This window comes from Haemorhous mexicanus, chromosome 6 (genome assembly GCF_027477595.1).
Source record: "Haemorhous mexicanus isolate bHaeMex1 chromosome 6, bHaeMex1.pri, whole genome shotgun sequence".
NCBI lineage: Eukaryota > Metazoa > Chordata > Aves > Passeriformes > Fringillidae > Haemorhous > Haemorhous mexicanus.
In genome coordinates, this window is record NC_082346.1 from 14,383,267 (window position 1) to 14,408,455 (window position 25,189).

General features: G+C 42.5%; 1 protein-coding gene across 16 annotated transcripts in view; it reads left to right on the forward strand.

The window, feature by feature from the left end:
• The window catches only part of LMO1 (LIM domain only 1), a 144,244-nt gene that overhangs the window by 28,491 nt on the left and 90,564 nt on the right, over nt 1-25,189 (forward strand). For 2 of the 16 annotated variants that reach the window (XM_059848898.1, XM_059848897.1), the window contains exon 2: nt 24,823-24,896. The exons of the other annotated variants lie outside the window; for them this stretch is intronic. The gene's annotated coding sequence lies outside the window, so the exon portion shown is untranslated. The remainder of the gene's footprint in view (nt 1-24,822; nt 24,897-25,189) is intronic. 16 annotated transcript variants of the gene reach the window in all.

Here is a 25,189-nt window from a genome sequence, read left to right on the forward strand (position 1 = left end):
CTGAAAAACCCAGTGTAGATGCAATAACATACACTCTCAGAGCACTTGTCTTTAGTACTTTTTTCTGGTTCATCTATTTGTTCAGCTGTGAGATAAAAACAGACTCACCTTACATTTGTACCTGCCAAGTAGCATTGAAAGGACTATTTGTAATCACAATTCATTCCTGGAACTTGGAGAGTAAATATCATTGACTAAATTGTGTGTCTGGCTCTCCATGTCTCCATCCATGTCTCTGCTTTCTCTGGAAGGATTCACCTGTTGGTTTTTCAATCTATGCCCACCTTCTGGAGCTCCAGAAGTCTCTGGTGGCAGCAAGCAGCCTGAATTGCCTTTCTGAGAACTTTCCATCTATTTTATTTGAGGAATCTCCCAGGCTCCCTTTTCCCAGACCTTGGACTCTCCTATAGGGATCATGACTCCATCTGCTTCAACTTTTCTGAAAGGAATAGAGGAAAATATAAGTGCTAATTATCTCTTTTCTTTGTGAGCTGAGATGAATTTTTCTTGATATTTTGGTAGAAACATCAGCATAAGCACCGCTGCAAGCTTGGTGGGAGACAGGTTAACACAACTGCTTTTTCACAACTGTTGCTCCCAGTGCAGATACTTGGTACAGAAATCAGGTTAAGCAAGATAAAGGCTCACTTCCCACAACCGTCCCCAAACTAATTAACTGTGAAAGGAAGAGATCTGATGATGAGCTGGTTGCAGCAGTCAAGGAAGGAGAAAAAGGAGAGAAAGAAAATCTTGTCTCTTGAATTAAGCAAGCTACCTTTCTGAACCTTGCTTTGGGCTTGGGTGAAAGAAGCTCCTATGGGTTTTAGTCATTGCTTAATTGAGGGGAGTTGTTTAACTTGTGTTATATTTTTCACTTAAAAAGGCAAAAGATTCCTTGGATTGATTTGTTATTACTTTATAGCAGCAGCCATACTGTGTGGCATGTTTCAGAAAATACATTTGTGGAAGGAATTATGTGATGTTAACCCTGCAATACTCAGACTGGGCTCAGAGATCCAGGGCTGCTCCTGAATGCCAAGGCCCACTTTTGAGAAAGAGGAGCTCATAGGGCCATGACAGACAGTTGATTCTGGTAATGCAGAAGGAGAAAAGATGCTTTATGAATACAAGTAATTTCTCTCAGGCCACACAGCAAATGTGAGGCAAAAAAAATTGCATTAAAAGTAAAAATGCATAGGAATGCAGATAATTCTGAATGGGAGGATGCAACATCCTTCTTTCCTCTGAACAACCTGTAGTGGGAGAATAGATGATATTTGGGGGCTAAGAGAGTTTTTTGCCTCTCACAATCTTGCCCTGTGTATTATTTTTTCCTCTCCTACTCTGACGTTGTGTTCCAGGCAGTTTTCATTCTGCCCTTCACAATTGTGTTGTGTGCACTGAGTCATGGGCTTGTGTTTTCAGAAAGGTTGTCAGTCACAGCTATTCTCGTGCAGCAATGATATGATTAGCTCTGTTCTTTACTGAAAAGTATTAATTTAACTGCAGTTTGAACACAGTGAAGAAAGAACTATCAGGGGGTGAATGTGCCAGCTTGAAAGCAGAGATGCTATGTGGTATGAGTGGTTGCCTTCCTTTGGGACTGTGGGAAAGGATGGCAAGGAAAAGCAGCCCCACATGTGAGAGATCCTCAGGCACTGACATTCATGGGAATATTTTAATAGCCCTTATTCCAACCTGTGCCTGGGGAGGTCACGAGCACAGGGGCCTCCACAGCCCTGTTGACTCAGGAACCTGGTCTTGGCATTCCCAGCCTCACAACCCGTGCCTGGATCTCCTCTGCAGGCTCACTTTAGTCTGGGTGGGGGGTCTGTAAGGGGCCTGGTTTGTGGGTGCCCCCAGGGCTTTCTCCCAGCAGCTGTCACACACATACCTGCCGTGGTGAGGCTGCCAAAAACCAGAGGGAAGAGGTGGAGCTCCCCAAGGGAGCCGTGATTGCCGTATCTTGACGTGTCTCAGTGCTGCCTTCTTCTTCCACTCTCTCCCCTGTACCTGAAATTTGATTGGTAATCGACCAATATGGGCTGAAGAAGTGGTGTCAGCCTGAGCTGTGAATTGACCTGCTTTTGTCAGTTTGTCACAGTTTTATTGCTGTTTTAGCACAGTGCTTCTGTCACCTAGAGAAAAGCCTGGCAGGCTGATGTCCTCAGGAACAGCTTCCAAGTGCAGAGGGGCCAGAGGTTCCCTTTCTCTTCACCAGCTAATCCAAACTTCACGTTTTCTTTCTAGTCAAAGAGCAACCTAAAGCCAAAACAACCTGCAGGTGCACTGTGCTTACCCCATCTCCAATACTGCCTGGAATTCACTTGCAGTGGAGCTCAATAACATTGCCTTGAGAGTGAGATAAAAATTGTGTCCTCAACTAAAAGTGGCCATATTGGGTTCATCTCTTTGCAATTGTTAAGTTTATTAAAGGAACGACAGACTGGATTCTTTAAATCAAAATATTTCAAATGTAGGAAATGAGGGATAAGAGAGAATTGCAGGCCTTTCATGAAAGACTCATCTTAAAAGGTAATTTAGCTTTCTGCACAGCAGCAAATAGATCTGACAGTTCACCCAAAACCTAGCTGAAAAGATGTGTGTTTATACCTCTTATTTACACTGAGATTTCAAAATAAGCTTTTTGAGCAAGTTGTGATCTTTTATTTGGTTTCCTTAAGCTGAGAGTATTGCAGTGTCAGACTCTGTTTTCTTAATTGATTATAACTTTTTTTTATAACTCCTATTGCAAAGCTCATGATGAGTGAATAATGTGTTGCCCAGAATTTGGCTTCAAGTACCTTTTTCGTATCTTTGTTTCTGACACAAATATCTCTGCTGTTGCTTTGGATAAATGAGTCCTTTCCAGTGGCCCAGGGTGCTTGAAAATAGTCGTGATCCAGACAGCATGTCTGAGTGACCCTACAAATAGCAAACATGGGAATGCAGCTCAGCATGCATAAGCAACCCTACAATAATAACTTTGTGTGTGCAGTCCAGCAGGTGGGAACAATCCAGAACTAGGTTGGTAAAAGAGCAGCTGAAAGTGTTATGGAAGTAACAGGTCTGAGTGACTTCAGTTTTCTTAGGTTTACACCTGAAAATTCATTATTATTATTATTATTATTATTATTATTATTATTATTATTATTATTATTATTATTATTTTATGGAGCAGTTGCCATTACCTAGCTTTGCAGACTTGTGTTATTTTTCATTTACAACATCCAGTCTGTTGCATCAAGTCTGTTGTTTTTCTGGAAGCTGTTCCTCCTATCTCCCCAGCTCAGCTCCCAACTCTTACCCATGTCTAAGTCATCTTGCACCTCACTGCTCCTCCAGCTGCTCTGCTCTCATCATGGAATCAGTTTGCAAGCAAGAGCCCCAGCCCCTGAGTATCCTCAACAAGCCCTCGACGTTATCAGTTTTACTCCTGGAAAGGGATAAAGAAAAGCTCAGAGCGTGCGAGACTAAAAATGATGAAAATGTTATTGTTGTTTCAAAATGTTATCCCCATATGTTCAGGAAACAGACCAGGTTGTATAATTGGCTTTGCAGAAATACCTGCTTGAGTAAGGAGAGTGGGGTGGAAGCGGGGGGGAAGCCAAAACCTTTCTGTTCCCAGGAGGATGAGATGTTAATCCGCTGGGAGGAGGGTGGCGATGGCGATGCCGAGGGCGGGCTGGTCCCCGCGGGGCCGGGGCGGACATCTAGCGGTGGCACGGCTGCTTACAGGGGCTGCTGGGGATGCGAACTCTTCCTGGCAGCATCCTCAGCCTCGGCCGCATCCCGGCTCCCAGCCCGCTCCCCATCCCGCGCACCTTCCTGTCGGGAGGGAGCGCCGAGCCTCCTCGGGAAAGTGGCAAGGAAATTTCATTTATATCCTCATACTCCCCATCATTATTTCCTTCATATACTGTATTTCCATCACTGTACTGTAGTGTTTGATTTTTTTTTTTTAAACAAATTTAAGCAGATATTTTTATTGCACAGCAGCTCATTTCCCAAAGGATTACAGAGGGCTGCTGCCACCAGCAGTGTCACCTTCCAGAGGTGACCTGCCTTTAACAGCCCCCCCTGAAGGACTTCTTCAGCCTCCTTGAGGAGCCAGTCTCTTGAGGGTGTAGGTAAAAACATGGCTGAGAATTGGTGTAGAACACTTAGCATAATGAAATACTCAGTGTGCCCAGAAGCCTCAAGCTAAGGAGTGCCCTAGTGCAGGCCCAAAAGGAGGCTGAGCAATAATGGCACACCGTGGGGCAGTTGTGCCTTAGATTGTCCCCTGCTCTTATTGAATCCTGAGGTTGCAGGGCAAGTATTCCACAAATCTTAGGTTTCCTTCCATCTACCCCCTCTTACACCAAACTGTGTATTTAAGGCACCCTTCCTTGTGCCTCTTTCTGTCTGTCTGTCTACCTTTCTCAAAATAAAAGGCAGGACCTATCCAGTCAGATTCAGTGAAATAAGAAAATGCTCAGATATTTTAATACCCTGGAGCTACCCCTCAGCAGATAAAATGACTAAAAATGAAATTTAAAGCACATCTGATTTACCTGTTGTTTGTGTGACTCAAATACCTATGTTTAATTTTGTCTATGGATTGGAAAAAGTTAATTTCAAGCCTTGTTTCTCTTGCTAGCAGCAACAACCTTTTAAACTGAGTATTACTGGTGAACCATATAGAGCTGGTTAAAAAAAAAATGCTTTTCAGTTCCACCATGCAGTTGTTCGGACGACAATTATGGCAGCTGAAGTTTAATCATAGTGTTTGATAGCTCATTTTCTCAATGTCAACACGAGGCACCGTTAAAAAAAATGAATTCTTTCATTTGATAAGCTGGCTCCAGAGCACTGGGCTCATTCAATAGGAAAACTCTTTCACAGGGCTGCAGCATGCATGGTTTTTTCTCTTTCCTTTTTTTTTTTTTTCCCTTTCCTTTTTTTTTTTTTTTTTTTTTTTCCCCTGAAAGCCACCCAAGAAGAGATTAATCACAAGGGGGAAACTCAGCTTCACCCTCTAGCTGCAGGTCGCAATTTTTATTTGTATGGAATTGGCTTTTGGAAAGCTGAAGGCTGCCTGAGGGCAGGGACCTGATATAAGAAGAACCTGAGAATGAAGCAGCAGGGATTGATTAGCCTACTTCATATCCCACACTCCATAAGCACACTCCAACCGCAATCTAACACACCGCTGAGCTGAATAGACAAGAGAAATTGGATTCCTTCCTAATATTTAACCTTCAAGTCAGCTCCAACAGTTGTTGATATGTTGTTCTACCAGCAAGTAACAGTCGCTTTTTTATTCCAGCACCCACCCACACACATATATATACAGTTTTATAAGTTATATGCTATATATTTACATATTTTCCATTTTCAATCTGTTTCAGAGCATGGTTTACCTAATCCATTTCAGTAAAAGTTTCAGGGAAGAACAAACTGACCAAACAATTATGCATAAAGCTGTACTGAGGGAAGGGAGGGAAAGAGAAATAAAAAGTAGAAAAAACTCATTGTCTGTTTCATGTCTTTCAAGGTCTTTTCACACAGTCGTTTTTATTTTACCTGTAATTTTCCCAGTTCATTAATTGCAGGAATAGTCAGGATTGTATCTAGTGATGTGGATGCTGCTGCCATGCTGGAGGTTTCATTTTAGATTTTTCTGTGTAGATGAGGAATCTGCGATTGGGGGAACATTTGCAAACCTGACAGAAGGCCAGGTGAGACCAGGGGTGTTCAGTGGGGCACGAGACTCTCCTTGGGGCTGCCCAGGACAGGACAGCCCGAGGGAGCAGCCACAGCCCCTGGGCCATTCTGCATCACGTTCTGCACAGCCTCAGAACGTGATGCAGAATGGCCTCATGTGAAAATGGTGATTTCAGAGAGGCCTCTGGGGGGGCTGGCTCTCAGAGGAGGGCGCTGGGAGAGGGGTTCTCTTAGGAAAGGCTGGATCTGGGGGACAATCCCTGTTCTGCAAACATACCCAGCCCACTTCGCTGAGGTCTGACATGCTGAGCAGCCCCTGGCAAACTCCTGGGGTCACTGAGAAGCTGCCTGGAGGCTTGCTGAGCTCCCCAGGCTGCCTTCCCTCTGCTGGGGTTGTGGAGCTGCACACAGCCCAAGCTCCCAGTGGCTTGCCTGGGCTTCCAAGCCCCCAGGAGGGCTGAGGTGCCACCCAGACTCTGCCGTGATCCCCACAAGCTCGTGGGTCCATGAGGTGTGCCACACTCCCCATGGGGTTCTCTAAAGGAGAGTTTTCTAAAAACATCTGTCCTAGGGAAGGCTCACATTTCTGATCCTTCATTCATCTTTGGAATGAACAGAAAATGAGAAATTGGGATTTTTCTCCAGATGGTCATTTTGATCCGTGCTTAGCTGCATTCCTGCTTAGCTCCTTTCTGAGAAACTGAAGTGCCTTTGCAGGGACTCCTGAGAAGGGCTGTGCCAGGAGCAGGGACTCTTCTTCTGTTGTTTGGTTGTCACAGGGTGAGGACACATAGGTAAGAAACACTGGCTGGTCCATCCCACTTGCTACTATGGCCAGAGACTATTCCAAATTTTTCTTTACTCTCTGTAGAAAGATCCAGTGAGCAGGGATTGTGAAGCCTTCTCACACTGTGTAACCAGCCTAGATCTTCTGGAATTGGGCACTGTCATTTTGCAGCTCGTTGTGAAAAAAGGTTGTCTTAATAATACAGTCTATTGGGAGAACATGCTGCTGGAACTGCTGCAAGCAAAGTGAAATTTTCATGTAAACATCTTCAAATATTTTTATGACCCATCAGCTTGAGTTTTATAAGTCAATGTATGAGTGAATACACAAAGCTTCTCTCTTTGTTTGCATATCCTGCCTCTACTGAGTTTTAAATGTTCATGCTATGTGGACAAAATCCAACTCTACATCTGTTTATGGCATATGTAGGCAGCATCATCTCCAAGATTTTTTTTTTTTCATGTCTAGTTGAGCTCAGTAGCTTTGTGAAAAAGAACCCTCAAGACTTGAGCTAGCTTCCCTGTACCCTGACTGTGATTTCCCTTACAGGCTTGGGATCCTCTGGATTTCTTGACATGTTCAAAATAGGACAGCAGAAACAATTATCCCCCCCTAAGAAAAGGGACACACATGACACATTTTCCTCCCAGTGATGGCTCTGATGATAATTCTGTCCATGCCCCCTGACCACAAGTGATTTGACTTTCCAGCCTGTGGATCTGGAGACCTTAACTCAAGAATAAAGCCATGTCCTGGAAAAAAGTAATAGAAGTGAAACAATAAGGGCTTTTCAGTGACTGAGGTTGGCATTAATGAGGGCATTGATGAGCCTGCTGGTTATGCTCTTGCTTCCCAGGGGATCCTGGATAAATCATGGCATTATAGCATGGTTTGGGTTGGAAAGGACCTGAAACATCATCTCATTCCAACTCCCTGCCATGGGCAGGGACATCTTCCCCTATCCCATATTGCTCAGAGCCCCATCCCACCTGCCCTTGGACACTCCCAGGGATGGGGCACTCACAGCTTCTCTGGGAAACCTGTGCCAGTGCCTCACCCCCCTCACAGTAAAGCATTTCCTCCTGATATCTTGATCCCACAAGCCTCTCATAAGACAGCACTTCCTTCTGTGTGATTTCAGCCCTTAGTCTACAAAATCTATGGATCTGTCTATCCCAAGTGTCTATCCCAGGTCTTATCTCTCTATGGTTTGAAATGATGCTTTAACACAAAACTTTACCCTAATTTTTTTTTTTTTTTACCAGTGGTAGAGACATACTGGAACTATTATACAAAGCCAGGGCTTGCTCACCAATTTGATTATTTCTGTTACTGATTAAGAAAGAAAAGGAGTGCAGGAAAGGCAAAATGGGTTTTAAAATATTTTTGTGACACAGCATTTGACAAGTGACAGAGCACTACAGCTTTCATGATAGAAAATAGAGATTTAGCAGCCTCAAAAAAATTGTGGGAACAAGCTGATTGGATCATGATGTTTGTAAAATGATCATTATGTTTCATTTTTATGAGGCTGGGGTGCTTTCATGGGATATAAAGTGTTTGGTTGAAAGGAAGCACTGTGACTATACCCTAAGAAGTTACTTTGATATAGTTAGATATTTTCATTTGTTGGAATTTTTGCTTTGTCTGAAATTTTGACTGTTCTGATCTGGGACTTTGCTGAGGAATTAAAGCTGTGGCCTTTCATCTGCTCCAGTGCTATGGGCTGCGATTCACAGGGGCAGTGATGGCAATAAACAAAGCAATTCCCTTCCCTGTGCACTGGAAGAAGCTCTGCTGTTGCACTGGCTTTTTGAATGCCCTCATTTTGTGTGTGTGTGTGTACATTTTATGTGTCACTGTGTCTCTGCCTTGGTTCTGCACATTCACAGCAGTCTGCTGCTCCCAATAATTCCCTGGGCTGTGTTAGCCATACCTGCCAAGTAATTTGGGATCCTTCCCCTGCGAGCATGCTTTCCTGATGGCAAGTGCCTAAGACTGCAGGTTATAAAGAAAAGCCATTTTTTTAAGCAGAAACATAAATATGTGTTTGTGTGGTGATCCCAGCACATCCCAGCACGCTGGCAGTGGGGGGGGAGTCAGAGTGCTCCATGTGGGCAGCAGAAAGAGAGTTCCTTCTGAAGTGCTTGAGAGACATTTTAAACATCTCCCCCTTTTGATATATATTGCTATTAAGGTGCTGGTTGCAAATTTTGTAACTAATAGTCTCGCCTGATATTTCCAACAACTTAATGAGCTCTGTGACAAATGTAAAGAGCGTTGTTCAGTAACACAAGTTTCCAGTTTGTATTAAAATGGAAGAAGGCCTTTAGTAAGACATAGCTCCTGCTGGGCTGTGTGCTGTAAAACCTCATTTTGAGCCCGTGCCTGTACCCAGGAGCTCAGAGCCCAAACAGGCCAGAAGGATTTCTGTCTTCATTTTTATAAATGAGAAACTGAGGCAAACGAGTCATGAAGTGCCGTGCCCAGATTGCATGGGGACGGTGTAATAGAGCCAGAAAATCTATGGTGCTATCTTCCTGTCAAAGAGATGTGTTGCTTTCCTGACCTTACTGTTATGGAAACCTTGCGTGAGGTGAGTAGCCTTTCAAGAGTGGGATGCCAGACTGTATTTCTTCTTCCCCAAAATAAATTTGTCCGTGCCACTAGAAGCTCGCCAGTAATCAGGAAATATTGCTTTCCAAAGAGACAAGATGCTTATCAGGTGGCAGGGCTGCATAGGGTGCTGGATTACAAGAGGTGAGGGTGGGCAAGCAGCAGCTCCTGCCCTTGGAAAAGCCCCTTTTTGGTCACTGTGAATCCCCTGTGCCATCACTCCCCCAGCACCAGCCAAAATTCCTCTGCTTGCCATCCCCAGCACTGCTTGTGCTTATTTTAAGCCCTGCTGTCACTGCTAGTAAGCAATGAAATTGTTGTATTCACAGTATTGCCTGAATTAAGCCCATGTAATCATGTCCTGGGAAAAAAAAAAAAAAAAAGGAAAGTATAAAAGGAGACTTAGGTCAAATTTACCACAGGAAGATATAAAAAATGAATGCAAGTAGAGGGGAAATGAGAAATGCATAAGAAAGAAAAGTAATAGCAATAAGATGAAGTGACAAAAGTGCTGGGTTTAGCTGAAGGAAGCCTTATCTGAAGAAACATCCAACTGTTGGCCCTAATCTCATCAACACCCAGCCCCTAATGCTGCTAACATCCCATAATGTGGCTGAGTCCTGTCAAACACGGGCTACAGCTTGGCCAGGGCAGCCTTTCTCTGCTGGTAATAAAATGCTCTACAAAGTAATTCAGTAATTCTAAGACACTCCATTCATGGTTTTGCAAAAATTGCCATTCTCTTCTGGGTTTCAGACTAACTTGAGAGGATTTAAGCATAGTCTTAGTAATGCCACTGCTGTGGGAAAGCCATAACCATGAAGGAAAACAGAAACAGGAAATAATGAGGAAAACTCTGTGTAAAACAGGAGAATTCTCCAGGTGCTCTGGTCAGAGCATGTTTTATTAGACATGATTATGTTCTGTGCTGTTTATTCAATCACAGCATCACCTCCATCCTCCTTTTCCTCAGCTGCTCTGCAGTCACTGTCACTTCACATCATGCACAATGGAAATAGACACATATTTATTCACCCTGACCCAAAAGTAAGTTTTGTGGCACCTGTATCTGTATCCACTTGCTGCTGTTCATTGTGTAATGGCAACATTCAGAGGCAGCACGTGAGGAATTATCTGCCTCCAGCAAAGAGTGGCTTTGTCAGACACAGCCTGTCACTCCTGCTGACCCCAACGTGTGCCCTGCTGGCTGGCACCATGGCAAATTTTTTGGCCTTTTTGCTGCACACCCTACCCAAGGATAGGCCCCCTCTTCTCTTTTTGTTTCATTACACCCACTTCTTCATTCTTCCTTTTGGGTTTTCCATCTCTCCATGGAATCCTTTCTTCAAAGGTTCTGTTTCCTCATGGGACCTTTTGGTCTTCTCCCTCTGTATCCTCATCCACACAGATTCCCACTATGACTTACTCTTCCTTTATTGGTTCCTCTTATTTTTACCTATTTTTTAGCACCTTCCTATTCACAGATGCTTCATCCTCTCCTTTTCCTACAACCCTATCCCACAGATGATGCACACTACTTGACCCATAACATCTTTATTTAGTTTGAATTCAATAGTTCTTCCCAACGAAAGCAACCTCAAAACATTCACTGCTTTTTTCACACTGTTTTTTTTTTTTTTTTTGTAAGTTCTCTTGCCAAGACACATCTTTTTGATGGGCTCAATTTCTTTACACCTCTTTCCAGCCAAACTAGCATCATTTTCCCTTTGAGAAGAGCAGTTTCCTTCTCTCATTCCAACTGACTTCTGGTTGCTGATGAAATCTGAAAGTAAGCTGTGCTGGACAGCAGGACATCTATTTTATCAGACACACAGATTGTGTTCCTTTGCATGTTATGCTTAAGAATGTAACCTACTTGAGGGATCTTTAGACCATGTGCCAAATAATGGCTACATTACACCACTATTACATACCCACACTTTGAAGAAAATGCTGTTTCTGTTGTGACACTGTTTTCATCCAGTCTAATGGGTTTTATTCCCTAGGAAAGTAAAAGATCAGAATGCTTCTATTAACCTTGCTCTCCTAAATGTTTGAGTAGTTAAATTCTAGGTCATTATATTGATTCACAAGGCAACAAGTAAATTCTGTGGTTGGTAAGTATTTGCCAGTTGACTAGGCTTTATCCAATTCCATCTTGCTCCTGCAGCAGCATAATATTTCCATTGCAGTCAGCTTATGGGTGCAAATGATTCCATCTGCATCTTGATTTATTCCTTACTAGTTGGAAATATGCAGTGTCAAGTTTTCAGTGAATTTTGCTAGGTCCTAATGAGGATTCAATGTAACAGGATTTTTTCCAGCTTCAGTCTTGTAGAAAAGTTTTTCTGCATATCTGTCTTTTCAAATCAAAAAAGATACCGTGTGCTGGTATATAGTATATTTTACTTCCAATAAAGTTTTAGGCTATGCTAAAGAAAAAGAGAACTGTGCACTTCAGTCTTACCACTCACACCACTGTGGTATTGACACAAAGCAGAAAAAGATGGTTGGGAAAGATGAGGATTAACTCCTGGGTCTGGCTGAGAAGATGGAAAGAAAGGGTTTTGAGGCCTGTTCACTCTCTTGAAACAGAAGACCAGTAAAAAAAAAGAAAGGGTCAATAGCAGAATTTAGGGCTCAAAAAGGCTGCCCCGAGTTGCTCAGTGCACAACAGCCCATATATTTGAGTGGTTTGCTAGACTAGTGTTGCTAGAACATATTGTTTTCTTCCCTAAATCCTTTCTTTTCTGGCTTATTTGCGTTGGAGAGGAAGTGAGCAGCACCTTTCCTTTATGGCACTGAAAGGCTCTCTCTGGCTGGATAGGAACCACAGCAGCATTTTTTTGTGGTGGCAGAGTCTGTCCCTGACCACATTATTCACTCATCCAGGCGTTTGTCAGTCCAGGTGTTTCAGAACTGGTCCTGCTGCTTGTTTAAGAGTGAGGTGCCAAAAGGTGCAGTTGCTGTTATGGAAAGAGATGCACTCGGTTGTGGAGCTAAAATCAGATTGTCACTGATTTAAAAACCCAGCACTGCAGTCCATCACACCAGAAGGTGCTAATGGCTCCTGTAAAGTTGGTAATCCCTGTGCTTATGCAGTGTTATGTAGTAATGCTCCTGCCCAGCGTAAGCACAGAGATTTGGTTATTATGTAGAAGAGTTATAATAAGAAATATGACTGCAAAAGCAAAGCAGTCAGTTGAAATTGGTCTATAATTAAATGCTTAGAAAATTCTGTGCTTAGCTCATTTTAAAATCAAGTGCTTCTTTGTAGCAATTTCCTTTCTTTAATTACAATTTCCTGTCTAGTTTGACATTTACAATGCAATCTTGGGGGACATGTTTGTGATTTATTATTCTTGCTCCTATCAGGATATCACTCGGCAGAAATGAGTTTATAAAATAAGAGCTCAAATTATTATGGCCTTTGACCAATAAAGCTGGCTCATAATTTCAGGCCTGAGAAAAGATTAACATTTTTGACAATCAAATGCAGAATTACCAATGGGGGACAATTTTGAAAACTATTTCAATTTTCTGAAACATTGTACATTTTTAATAAGGAATATATAACTGGTTCTATGTCGGAGCACAGGCTTAAGAGTAGAAAGAGCAATTGTAAAGCAAACCTGAAGAGAAGACTTGAACATCTAACATTGTTTAGCCCCTTCTGAATGAAATTGAAACTGCTAAATCAACACAACTTGAAAATTACCTAATGGAAGAGATGTAAAATCTCAGACAAGTTCACAGCAATGCACTCTCCCTTTCCTTTAGCATTCCTGACTCCTTAGGCTAATTTGTCTGGAGGAGCCAGGAGAAAATTTTCTAGTTTTGGTTGGTTTTATCTTTTTTCCAATCTTGCTGAATAAATTTTTTTCTTGGTTATTATTTTTCTTTTGGGGTTTCATTTAGAGAAACAGATGCCCCTGCTAAACTGCATAAACATGATCTATTCGGCTGTCACTGCTTTTCCAATGACTTTCTTTGTCCCTGATTCAGGAAAATGTCATTGTTCAGGACAACACAGAAGTCAAAATGAATTCTCTGTGACTCGTGCAAATGTTCAAAGTTAAATGTGAACTTGTCTGTAACACAAAGTAGGCACCCTGCCTTGTGTGCTGGGAAGAGTGAGTTCTCAAAAGCTCCATCCAAAGTGGTAGGTGTGTTTTTAGTGTTAATTTGATGTAATGTCAAAATGGATGGCCTATAAAATTATATTGAAGCAGAGAGAAATGGTATTGGCAGGGAAGAAAAGCTGTGTCTTTGGAGATCTTTAAAACAGCTCGTGTACACATTGCTAGGAGGTGCAAATGCTTAGCACCTCTCAAAGTCAGGCTGCTTTTATTTAGATGCCAGCATTTAGAGTTAAGAGCCTATTTTTAAGTACTGTGAATTAAAATCATTATTTTAAAGAATCTGTCCTCCCTCATGCCCGAGGAGATGAGAAAACGTGGTATTAGTTACTTTGTTTTAGCAAGGCAAAAGTGAGAAAGTGGCAGGGCTCTGACTCCAAGTAGTTCCAGGGGTAAGGGCAGGGCTGGGAGTCCTGCCACAGCATTTCCTGGGCCAACCTCAGCTGCCTGCACTCTGCTCATTAGCTGGGAGCACATCAAGTTTCTGTCCTCTCCAAGCATTATTCCATGGGATGCATTTTCCTTCAGGGGTAGGCTTAAGTGAATGCTCAAACATCCCTTTTCTAGGGCACGTGTCTGCAGTTTGACTGGGGAGGAAGTAATATGGAAATTGGATGCAGCCATGAAAAGGGGGTCATGAGCACCTGCACTGCTCCCCTGGGCAGGAGACCTGGCAGGAATGAGGGGCTGCTGTCTTCCCAGGGAAAAGACTCCAGGCAAGTCCATGGGCTGGGTAAAACACGTAGCTCTGAGGTGGGGAGAAGGAAGGTTAAACCCATGGAACTGCATGATTTGCTTAAAAAAAATTTCTGAGCAGTTCTGAAAAACAACACGGTAGCAGGAGCCAATACTTGCTAGAAAGGAGGAAAGTTCAGTGAGTAATGAGACCAACATGTCTTCATCATCCAGTGTCAAAACAGAAAGGAATTTTGATGGCTGGGTATGTTTGACTTTGGGCTGTGACCAGTAATTATAACTGGAGAACCGTTTTCTCCAGCTATTTCCATTGCTTAATTATTTTCTTACAGAGTTACCTCAGAAAGGACAAGGATTTGTTAACCTGTCATCCTTGCATCTTGATATTGAGATAGAAAATAATCAAGAATTCCATTACTATCTAGTCTGGAAAGGCACGTGTTATGAACTCAAATACCTTCTGGCTATAAAAAGGTTTCATGCAATCATAAAGCTGCAGAGTTTACATAGGAGCTGCACATGCCAGAACACACCTGCCAAAAGTCTCTATTCAAACTCTGAGACATAATAGGTCATGCTCTGTCTCCTCTCATTAGACCCTGGCCAGGAGGCCAGTGCTGGCAGCTCAGTGCAAAGGCCTTTCTAAACATCCAGAAAAGTTTTCCCTATTGAGCGGGATTGGCGTACGAAATCCTCAGAGTGTTCTAATTTGACTTGAATTCCTAAATTGAAAGAATTAAATTACCTCTCCAAAAATCCTCTCCCTTTTCTTTAAGGATTATGTTATACTCTTTAATTCTGGGCTGAGTGAATTCCCATGCAGGAAGAAAAACACACTTATGAGACGAGGCTCCTGAGCTGATGTGAATCAGCAGAGCATCGCTGGTGTCATGAAACCATGCAAGTTTATACGTGCTGATTACTTGGCCCTTAACATCACCAGGCTTTCCTTGAGCTGTGTGTTTTGACTCTGTCAAATCTTTCAATCCACATATGGATTATATATATTTTTTACTTATGCACAGATGTTTTAGGCCACGGATAGAAGCAGTCTTTTGGGTGCTGGCAGGATTCCTCAGTGCTAATGTTATTCTTTGAAAAGTCAGACCAGTTACAGTTTCAGGCACAGCCAGTGACAAATACAGCAGCACAACTTTGCTCAGGAATGTACCCCAGAGAGAAAGAGGAAGATCATTTTCCTGAATGATGATTCCCCCTTGGCATCACCACTGTAACAAGACTGCCATAGATAAATGTGTAATAATTTTGTTGTCCTGAGACATAAATGACAGTTTTTTGGTTGTAGCAAACTCTTCTGCTTGACTTCACTGCAGTTGTAGGTGTCCTGATAGGCTGAATTTATAAATATTTGTAGACTTCCATTCTTACCAACTACCTCTCATGTAGCACCTAGAATTTCTGCTGCAGAAAAAGAAATGGTGCAAATATCTCAAGGTACTGATTTCTTTTGGGTATCAATGTTCCCTTGTCTGTGGAAAACAAATGTAAAAAGAGTTTGGTGGGAAAACAGGCATTCTGCTGCTGTTTCAGCCTTAGCCTAGGATGCCTTCAGCAGCTGTACTGTATTAGGAGACCAAGATTTTCAACACGGGGTACTTTGAAAATCCTCTCCTAAGTTTTTTCTTTATGGACTTATTTGAAAATGGTCTTGTTTCCCAGAATATGAAGAAACCAGCACTCCTCATTATTTACACCTGGATCTTCAGGATTAGGCCTTCTCTTCCAAGGGGAACCTTAAAATTCATATGAAGGCATACTCTGTGATCCAAGAACTCAAGCTTTGCTTGTGTTCTTAACAGTAGAACAAGCCACATCATCTTGCCTGGACACAACATTGATTAATTCCAACTTCTGAAGAGAATCAAAGCATCAAACATTACCCTCTCAGGGTAATGTCTCTTGGGTGTGAGCCCAAAACCAGAGCTGGTCCTTTTCTGCCATTGATCACAGATGAAATGCATCTCATCTGACTCTCCTTGAAATCCGTGGGGGTTCTGTCATTAAGTCAACAGAAAGCCCACGGTTTATTATTTGTAATGTATTTCTTATTTGTTCAACCCGAGCACTCCTTTTGGTGCTTTCCGGGGAAGCAGAAAGTTCAAGAGCGAACCTGGCTCCAAAGTTTTTTTCCATGGATTCCAGCAGCTTCTGATTCCAACACCAGTTGGAGTTCAGGACTAGGTTCAGCATCCCTGCTTCTCTGTTTTGACTCTGCTCAGCAATGAAGAAATGCAGGAAAGGGATGGTGTGCAGCAAACAGCAGCACTCCAGCTCTGTGAATTTCTGCACGTTTTGCTATTTCCTAATGTTTGTTTGGATTTCACATTCTGCCCAGGCAAAATTAATTGCTTGCACATTTCTGAAAATTTAGTCCAATGATCTCTTTTTCTATTTCCTGGGGTATGTATGCTTTGGGCTGCCAAAAATAACTCCGAGAGACAGGTTACATGGAAGCTGGGATTATCCATGGAAAGTAATAGCAGCACTCTCATGCACGAAGAATGAGCAGGCTGCCGATTGTAATATGTTTAAAGGGTCAGCAGAAATCTATAAGTGGTCAAGAAACAAGACAAACATCGGCCACCAGTCTGATGGGAAAAGCAACATCCATTAAGTCCATTAAATTTAACATTGGAATCAATGTTTAAACCACAAGAAGTAATTAGTGTAATTCATATTACAGACCTTTGGATTTTTGAAACCAGGTTTAATTATATTGAAAAATGACAGCTTCATTTTCCTTCTCTGGGTAGGTTACTACCATGTTCCTGATGCTTTTATTAGGGCTGGGTGCCGATATCAGGTTTTTAATGACATTAAGCAAAGTAGTGTTTCAGCCATTTGAGGAACAATAAATCAGGTTAGATTCTTTTTGAATGGAGACAACACAGATCAAGTGGCTTTTAAATCATTTTTCTTCATCACTGAGAAGTGGAGCTGTTCACTGGAAACAGCAGCCCATGGGAAAAAAGCGCAAGTTGCAGAGTGTGGAGTGATATTTGGATTCTCTGGCTCCCTTTGCCTGCATCGATGGACAATTCATGAGCTACTGCTAAGCTCTGGAAAGGTATCTCTCTAATCCTTTGCCAATACAAACTCCACATAACTTTTACAAGGTCTTTTATTAACAGTCTCAGATTTGAAAAAAGATGGAGTGATACTGCATCCTCTGGACTTATAGCCTTTTAATATTGACAAAGACCTTGAAAGGACAGCAAATGTGGCCATGAATATGCACAAAAAATCTTAATTTTTCAGAATATTTTCACTGCTGGATTTGAGGAAAGTCAAATATTTATCTTATTTCTATCTTCTTGATGTGATTCTACAGACTTGGCTCTTCTTTCTTGAGCCACATTCTTTTCCGGGTTCTGTTTAATTTGGGATCTTTTCTTTCCCGGCCAAATTTTTGTAGAGCTATCAGTAAATGTAAAGCTGATGGAAAAGCAGTGGTGGCTTCTCTTTTGGCTTCCATTAGTGCAAAAAATAATGTAAATCATTGATTTTAAAATAAGTGCCTCTTGGCCTGGAACTGTTTCCTGGTTCCACCCTGTACTTGGGATAAAGGAAAGAATTTCATATTACTGAGCAATGCAGAGAAATGGGAATGTTCATGCACAGCCTGAGTTTATAAGTAAAGGTGCTGAAGCCACAAGAGCTCTGCCATTCTGCTTCTGTGTACCTGCAGAGCAATCCAAAGTGTCTGAGTCGGGAAAGTGTGACTGAATGTTGTGTAGGAAGCCATCAAGGAGTGGGATAATGACTTGAAATTTCTTGGTCTGTGGTCATTCATTTGAACTGATAACAAAAGTAAAGTGAAAAATCTAGGTAGATTTAAAGTTTTTGAAAATATGAAGCATCCAGCTGCTCCCTACAGCAGAGGAAAAAAATTTCAAGAGATGAAAATTATGTGATACTTCCTCACAGACACCACAAGGCTTTGGGTCTGGCTGTTCCCTTCCAAACTGTGAAGACCAGGTCGTGGTGTTTACAGGTTTGTCCTCACCACAGTGCAAGGCAAGGATATGGTGGAGCAGTGACATCCCAAGGAACGCTCTCCCAGGTCTTGGAAAATAGAAGATGAACCCAGGAAATTCAATAGGTATTGCTGCAAAGAGGAGTCTGAGCCATGTGCAGGAGGGGCACCATCAACAAGCCTTAGTGATGCTGCTGCAGAAGGCAAAGGAAAGTAGTGCAGCAGTAGAAAGAAATGGAGGCAGATGTGGTATAATGCAGGATCATTTTGTCAGCTCTTTGGGTGAAAAACCTGTTTAAACTGGTAGAGAACAAAGCTCAGTGTCTAGGATTGAGCAGTACTGAAGGTCCTTGCACCAACAAGTGAAGGCAGCAATTCTCTGTAGCACTCAGGAGCATTTTTCTGACTGTGGGGATTATGAGTGCAGGTACAAGATCTCTTTATAGGGCATGGGAAAAAGAAAGAGGGAAGGAGAAGATTCCAGGCCTGTAAAGAGATTTCCAGCATAGATTAATCTTTGGGCATGTTGATACTGTATGGGTAGATGTACACTCATCGTGCTCGTGCTATTCACTGAAAAAATCCTTCTCATGAGGGATTATTAGCTCAGGCTTGGTGCCAGTGCAATCACATGGCTTCTGTCAGATTGGAGCGTGGGCAGAGCTTGCTCATGGCTGTTTGCAATATGTGGTGTAAACATACCCAAAGAGTAATAGCAGGTGGTAGCAGAGGAGGTGCATGGAAAGGAAAACTTGGAACAAAAGATGCTAGGCTTCATTTGCCGTGTGATGAGCCAAATTCATCATTGGTGTAACGCCCTGAAGTCAGTGGAGTTATAATAATAGAATTAGTCCAAGGAATCATATCCATCCCTGGCACTCCATGCAATGCCTTTGATCTGATGGGGCATAAGTCATGGCAGCATCTTGCCTGCTGAACTCACAACAGGATGCCTCCAGGGTGAAACATCAGGAAAAAAACTCACAATGGCACTGGGAAGTCACGAGCTAAATTTTAAATGTACATTTCAGTTTGAAATCTTGGCAGAGTAGTTCTTTTCTTCCTGCATATTTGTCCCAAATGGTAACAATATAATGAAATCTCTGGCCACAAATTCAGCACTCAAAATGGGATTAATTTCTTTCTGTTTGGCTAGTACAAATAGCTGCACATGAAGAGTTTAAGCAATAGCAGAGGGGGTTATTTTGTCTTGGCAATGGTTTTGTCTGGAGCAATGGAAGAAACTGAGGCACCGTGAATATTGTATTTAGCTTTCTTCATCCGTGGTAGAAAAACCAGCATTTCATTTGGCACCCCCTACTTATTAAAGTGGTTTTTTGCATTGCTTCCCAGCTTTAGCTCTGCAACTCCCAAGCAGGCCAAACACAATTCCTTTCACCTCACTCCTCCTTCCTAAAAGAAAAACTCCAAGAAAAAGCCAACACAAAAGCCAGGAAAACAAACCAGATATGCCCCAAGAATCAAGCACATTTCTCTCTCTTTTTCTTTATTGAGTAAATGCACTCAGAAGTTGTTAAACCATCCTCAGCTGGTGTAAGTTTACCTGCCTTGAGTGAGTTCAGTGCGTGAGTTCTCAATTTACAGTAGCTGAGAGTCTGGCCCTTGTTTGTAAAGAGTTTAAATAATACAGGATCAGCCACCCTTCAAGACTTTGTATTCTCTCTAACCCTGGGATTTGTGGTCTAGGAGGCTGAGCTGGCTGTCCACTGGAAGTGGTAAGTGCCAAGGAATGGGTGCTCAGGGACTTCTCTGCAGAGCAGCTGCTTTGCAGAAGGGCTTTTACCCTTTGTGCTACCCAAAAGCACATTTTTTGGTGTTGTTCCATAAGAGGCATAGGCTACTGCCCTACTCTGCATCTCCACTCCCTCTCACTTGTCCTGTGGTGAAGAGGGATGCTGCAGATGGCAGCTTTGCTGTAAGAAATGATACCTGTGCTTGACATCCCACACCTATGGGAACAGAACTGGGCTTGGCACTGGGGCTGGCCCTGTGCCCTTGGCAGAACAGCCTCTGCAAGGTCACAGCCAGAGCTCCTTGGAAATATGGATTCTACAGGTATGCTCCCTGTGGGCTGCTCTCCACTCATTCTTGAACCTCTCGTAAAGACTCAGGAAAGCTGGCTGAGGGAGAAGTCTCCAAACTATTTAATTCCTGCAAATGTGTGGAAAAATATGGAGGCGAAGAGGAAAGGAGGCAAAAGTCATACACACTCAGCTCTTTGTAACCAAGGGACCTAGAGGCCACATACATGTCTAATCACAAAGGAATGAAGAAAAAAACTTTTTATTATCGTTTTTACTTCTGTTTATAAACTATCTGCTCAAGCAGTTTTAAAAAGTACTGAAGTGCAACTGAACACGTAATATATCAGATACAAGTAGTTAGGTTTTTTCCTTGCTCTTGAAATTTTTCTGAGCAGATCAGAGTGTGGTTCTATGCTGACTTTAGGTTTGTAAATATTTTGTGAACGTTTTTTCCCCTATTTTTTCAATCCCACTGGGAAGTAATTTGATGCAAGTATCCCACACTGTGCAACATGGACTCACCACCACTGGGCAGATGGGTTATGTGTTTGGATGAGCGAGAAGGCAAGTGCATCTGGCTCAAATGTCATCTCTGAATTTCAAAACCCTTTTCCACTCACATCATTCATATATGAGACTTGGAAATGCATTTTGGGCAATTTATTGTTATTCTGATTTGTATTAGAGTTGTGTGGAGTGATCCTAGAGAAGACAGGGCCCAATGTGCTTAATTAATTAAGGTGTAGACCTTGATAGATGCAATCTATTTGAGTTTATAACTGAGACAGGTAAGAGAAAAGGAGGAAATGGAAGCACAAAGGGGTAAAAGGACTTGGTCAAGGTCACATCTGTGTAAGTAAAACTTGATCACTCGACTGTTCCTGGCAAGTAAATATGAAAGGAGAGCAGTCGGCTAAAGTAAATTCACTTTAAAACCTGAATGAAAATAATCAATAGTATTCACCCACTGCGTCCCAGATGCCTGAATCAATTTGATAACAAACAGTTTGTTCCCTTTTTCTTAGTTATTTGTAGAGAAGTGTCTTGATTGCCAGTGTGCCTAATTCCAGACATATGCGAATTCCCTAATGGTAATGGAGCTGCACTATTGCATGCCAAGACTGAGGCAGATACTCAGCTCTTTCCTGCTAGATTTCTCCCAGAAGATCTGCAGTCAAATCCCTGTTTAACGACTATCAGAGGAACATATGTGCTGCTTCGTGGATCCGCTTCCCATCCAGTGTAAACACGTAACAGTAGCTCGGCTCCCGCGATGCGCTCGCGGCCCCGTCGGTAAGCGCGCGCTTCAGGCTCGCGTGCGGCTGCACCAGCCCAGGGCCACGGGGTGCCTGCTGGGAGCCACTCCTGCTCTGGCACCTGGCACTTCTCCTAGCAGAGCATTCTGCACCCAGTCCCTCTCCCAGGAGCTGGCTCTGTTAGCCAGAGCCTGCTGGGAGAGGCTGCGAGAGGGCTGAGTTCAGCTGGAGCTCTCTGGGCACACAGAACATCTTCCCAAGGAAATTGTCTGGGCACACAGAACAGCTTCCCAAGGAAAATGTCTGGGCACAAAGAACAGCTTCCTAAGGAAAGTGTCTGGGCACAAAGAACAGCTTCCCAAGGAAAATGTCTGGCACAAAGAACAGCTTCCCAAGGAAAATGTGTGGGCACAAAGAACAGCTTCCCAAGGAAAATGTGTGGGCACACAGAACAGCTTCCTAAGGAAAATGTCGTGGTACAAAGAACAGCTTCCCAAGGAAAATTCCTGGGCACACAGAACTGCTTCCTAAGGAAAATGTCTGGGCATACAGAACAGCTTCCCAAGGAAAATGTCTGGCCATACAGAGCAGCTTCCCAAAGAAAATGTCTGGGCACAAAGAACAGCTTCCCAAAGAAAATGTCTGGGCACAAAGAACAGCTTACCAAGGAAAATGTCTGGGCACACAGAACAGCTTCCCAAGGAAAATGTCAGGCACAAAGAACAGCTTCCTAAGGAAATTGTCTGGGCACACAGAACAGCTTCCCAAGGAAAATGTCTGGGCACACAGAACAGCTTCCCAAGGAAAATGTCTGGGCACAAAGAACAGCTTCCTAAGGAAAATGTCTGGGCACAAAGAACAGCTTCCCAAGGAAAATGTCTGGCACAAAGAACAGCTTCCTAAGGAAAATGTCTGGGCACACAGAACAGCTTCCCAAGGAAAATGTCTGGGCACAAAGAACAGCTTCCCAAGGAAAATGTCTGGGCACACAGAACAGCTTCCCAAGGAAAATGTCTGGGCACAAAGAACAGCTTCCCAAGGAAAATGTCTGGGCACACAGAACAGCTTCCTAAGGAAAATGTCTGGGCACACAGAACAGCTTCCCAAGGAAAATGTCTGGGCACATAGAACAGCTCCCTGTGGAAATGTGGTGCTGGTGCTTCTGGTCTGTCAGCTCCAGGTGACTCCCCAGGCACAGCAGCCTGGCCCATGGGAGAGGCACAGAGAGCATTCACAGAGACACAAGCAGAGATTTCCTATCAGAACTGCCACAGCCATCCTGCAGGGGGTCTGGTCTCACTTTGGCACAGGCCAGGCTGCAGGGACAAAACCCAAAATTCTCTTCTGGCAATCAGATCATCCCCCAGATCAGTTGGGGACAGGTATATCAAAAGCAGTGGGGGGATGATTAAGCCTATTCTACATTACCCTCCTTCAATAGGCTACATATTAGCTTTTGGCTAACTGATGATGCTTACTTTTAATTTTTTTCCTTTCCTATTAGATCACATTAATCTTTGAGATCCTGAGTTCTGCTTACAGTTTAGCTGAAGTTCTCAGTGTGGTCAGTCAATTTCAGCTGTTTTTTTTCCAAAAGCAACAAGAAATTGAATGTATTTGGGAGTACTGATGGTGGGATAAATATATCTTTCTGGAAGTTATCTATCCTAGTCTACCAGCTGAGCACTGTAAAAATCTCCAGTGCATTTAATATTGTGAATTCATGGTTGCAGGTCATTTGGTCCAAACCATCAGCAATCAGATTTTTCCTGCACTAGTCACTATCTGCAGAAGGGTTATTCATTAGGTCTTTGCAAATTCCTATTCCTTTGCCCATCTTGCTAGACCCCATAGTGTTGCTTTTCCATCCCCTTTGAAAATTAAGTCACCATGTCAGTGATTCATGTGGAAAATAACAACACGTGCACTTCATCCTCTTTTGGCTGTGTTGCTCAGGTGAAAGAACACCCTTTTCTGAAAGCAAACCAAATCATGAAGGTCTGGACTAACACCTTTGCAGAAAATAGATGTTTTTGGTACTAAAACTCCTGGGGAAAAGCCAGCTATAGCCCGAGCAGTTGAAACTTGCTATGCTGTGTTTGACTTCCATGGGCATCTTCATTATTAAAAGTTCAAAGAAAACTGTTTCTTAGTCTGCTGTGTCTTCTGTTTTGTGCAGGGAACAAATAACCTATTCCTTGCTTCATTCACTTTTGTAACTGCCACTGCTATTGCTGTTTCCTGTAAGAAACCATGGAGTTGCATTTGGAATATTTTCTGCGTATATTCCAAATTCCAAATAGACCAAAAGGTACAAAATACTGTCAGTATAAACACATTTCCTGTTAAAAATACATGGTCATAAAATATTAAGGACAACTAGATCAATCTATTGAAGATATTCACATACAAAAGTGTTTTTCATAGGTCACAGGAATTTATAAGAAAACTTACTACACATTATGGAGCTCTGAGCTGTATGACCATTTTGTATCCCTGTGGATATAGCAAAAGTATGCTCATCAAGTTACTGGCACACAACTCAATTTTTACATGGGAGAGTAAAACTTGGTGTTAAATAATGCCTAAAAGCAAATAGAAAGCACCTTGTCTCCTTCAAATGGCATCCTCCCAGGAAATGCAAAAAAAAATCAATATATTATAGTAGCTTATGATCTCATTTAAGTGATTCAACACAACAAAATTTCAGTGGCATTTCTTTCTTCTGTGGCTGTTGACTTGTCTTTTCTCTCTGACCAGCACCACTAGATTTGGATTTTTTTCCAATTATTTTTCATCCTTTCCTTAGGACCATCCTTTCCTTAAGACCTGTGGAAGGCAGCCTGGAAAAAAACAATGGTTCATTAAACTGCTAAAAATTAACAGAAACCAAAAAATTCATGAATGCCATGGACTTATAGCTCTAGTTTGGGGAGGGGAAGACCTGTGTCACATCAGGCTGGCTGGACTATCCCCTGGGACTTGTGGGATTGTCTCCTACCATAGATGTCTGTGTTTTCTTCTTAATCTTAGGTTGATTTTTCACAGAACAAAAGCTGTACTTTCCCTGTTAAATCGCCCTACAGCTGCCTTATACAGGAAATGTAGATGGCTTGTGCTTCCCAGTCATACCAATTTTTATGTCTTTCTGAATGGGATTACTGCTTGGGCCTCCAGAAGAAGTTATACTTATTTACATTTGAGTTAAGCACTGATGATCCCCTCCTTATGGCTTCACTGCAGAAAGAAGGTGGTGGTGGCTGGGAGCAGATAAATCACAAAAGACACGCTTCATCTGCCTGATCTCTGGTCTCACTTCTGCCCTTAGAAATAGTGCAATAGTTCACGTTTATAGCCTTTCTGGATTAGAAAAGCAGCCTTATGCTGTTGAAAAGAGAAAATGTCCATAAACAGTGTTATTGACAGTTATTACTGTTGTATCACCGAAGACCAGGGCTCATTGTGCTAAGTGCTGTGCAAATGTATTTTAGAGGGCTTCCCTGCTATAAACACCAAAATTCTTGTTAGATGCAGGAGGTCTTGTTATTCCCATAACTCTCTTTTCTCTATTTTGCAGTTCAAATAGCACATGGGCAGTCATGCCTTAGTAACAGTCAGAAAACCAACTTAAGACAAACATATTTCCATCATGTGAGTACTTCTTTATATCTTCTGCCTCCACCACATTTGGAGTTTTGCTGTCTTTACTCCAGGGAAAATTTGCCACACTCCACGTGTCCATAAAGAAAGCACCATAAGCAAGCAGAGTGAAGAAATGTAAACTGGTTGAAATAAAAATTGAGGGTTTCTCATTTTCAAAACAAAACATTTGGATCTATAGCTTTTTATCTTTTAGAAGAAGTATGTGCTCAGATTAATCTCTGACAGACACATTTAGAAGGCACTACAGAAGGAGTGGGATTCGCAGATGCCTATGATTGAAT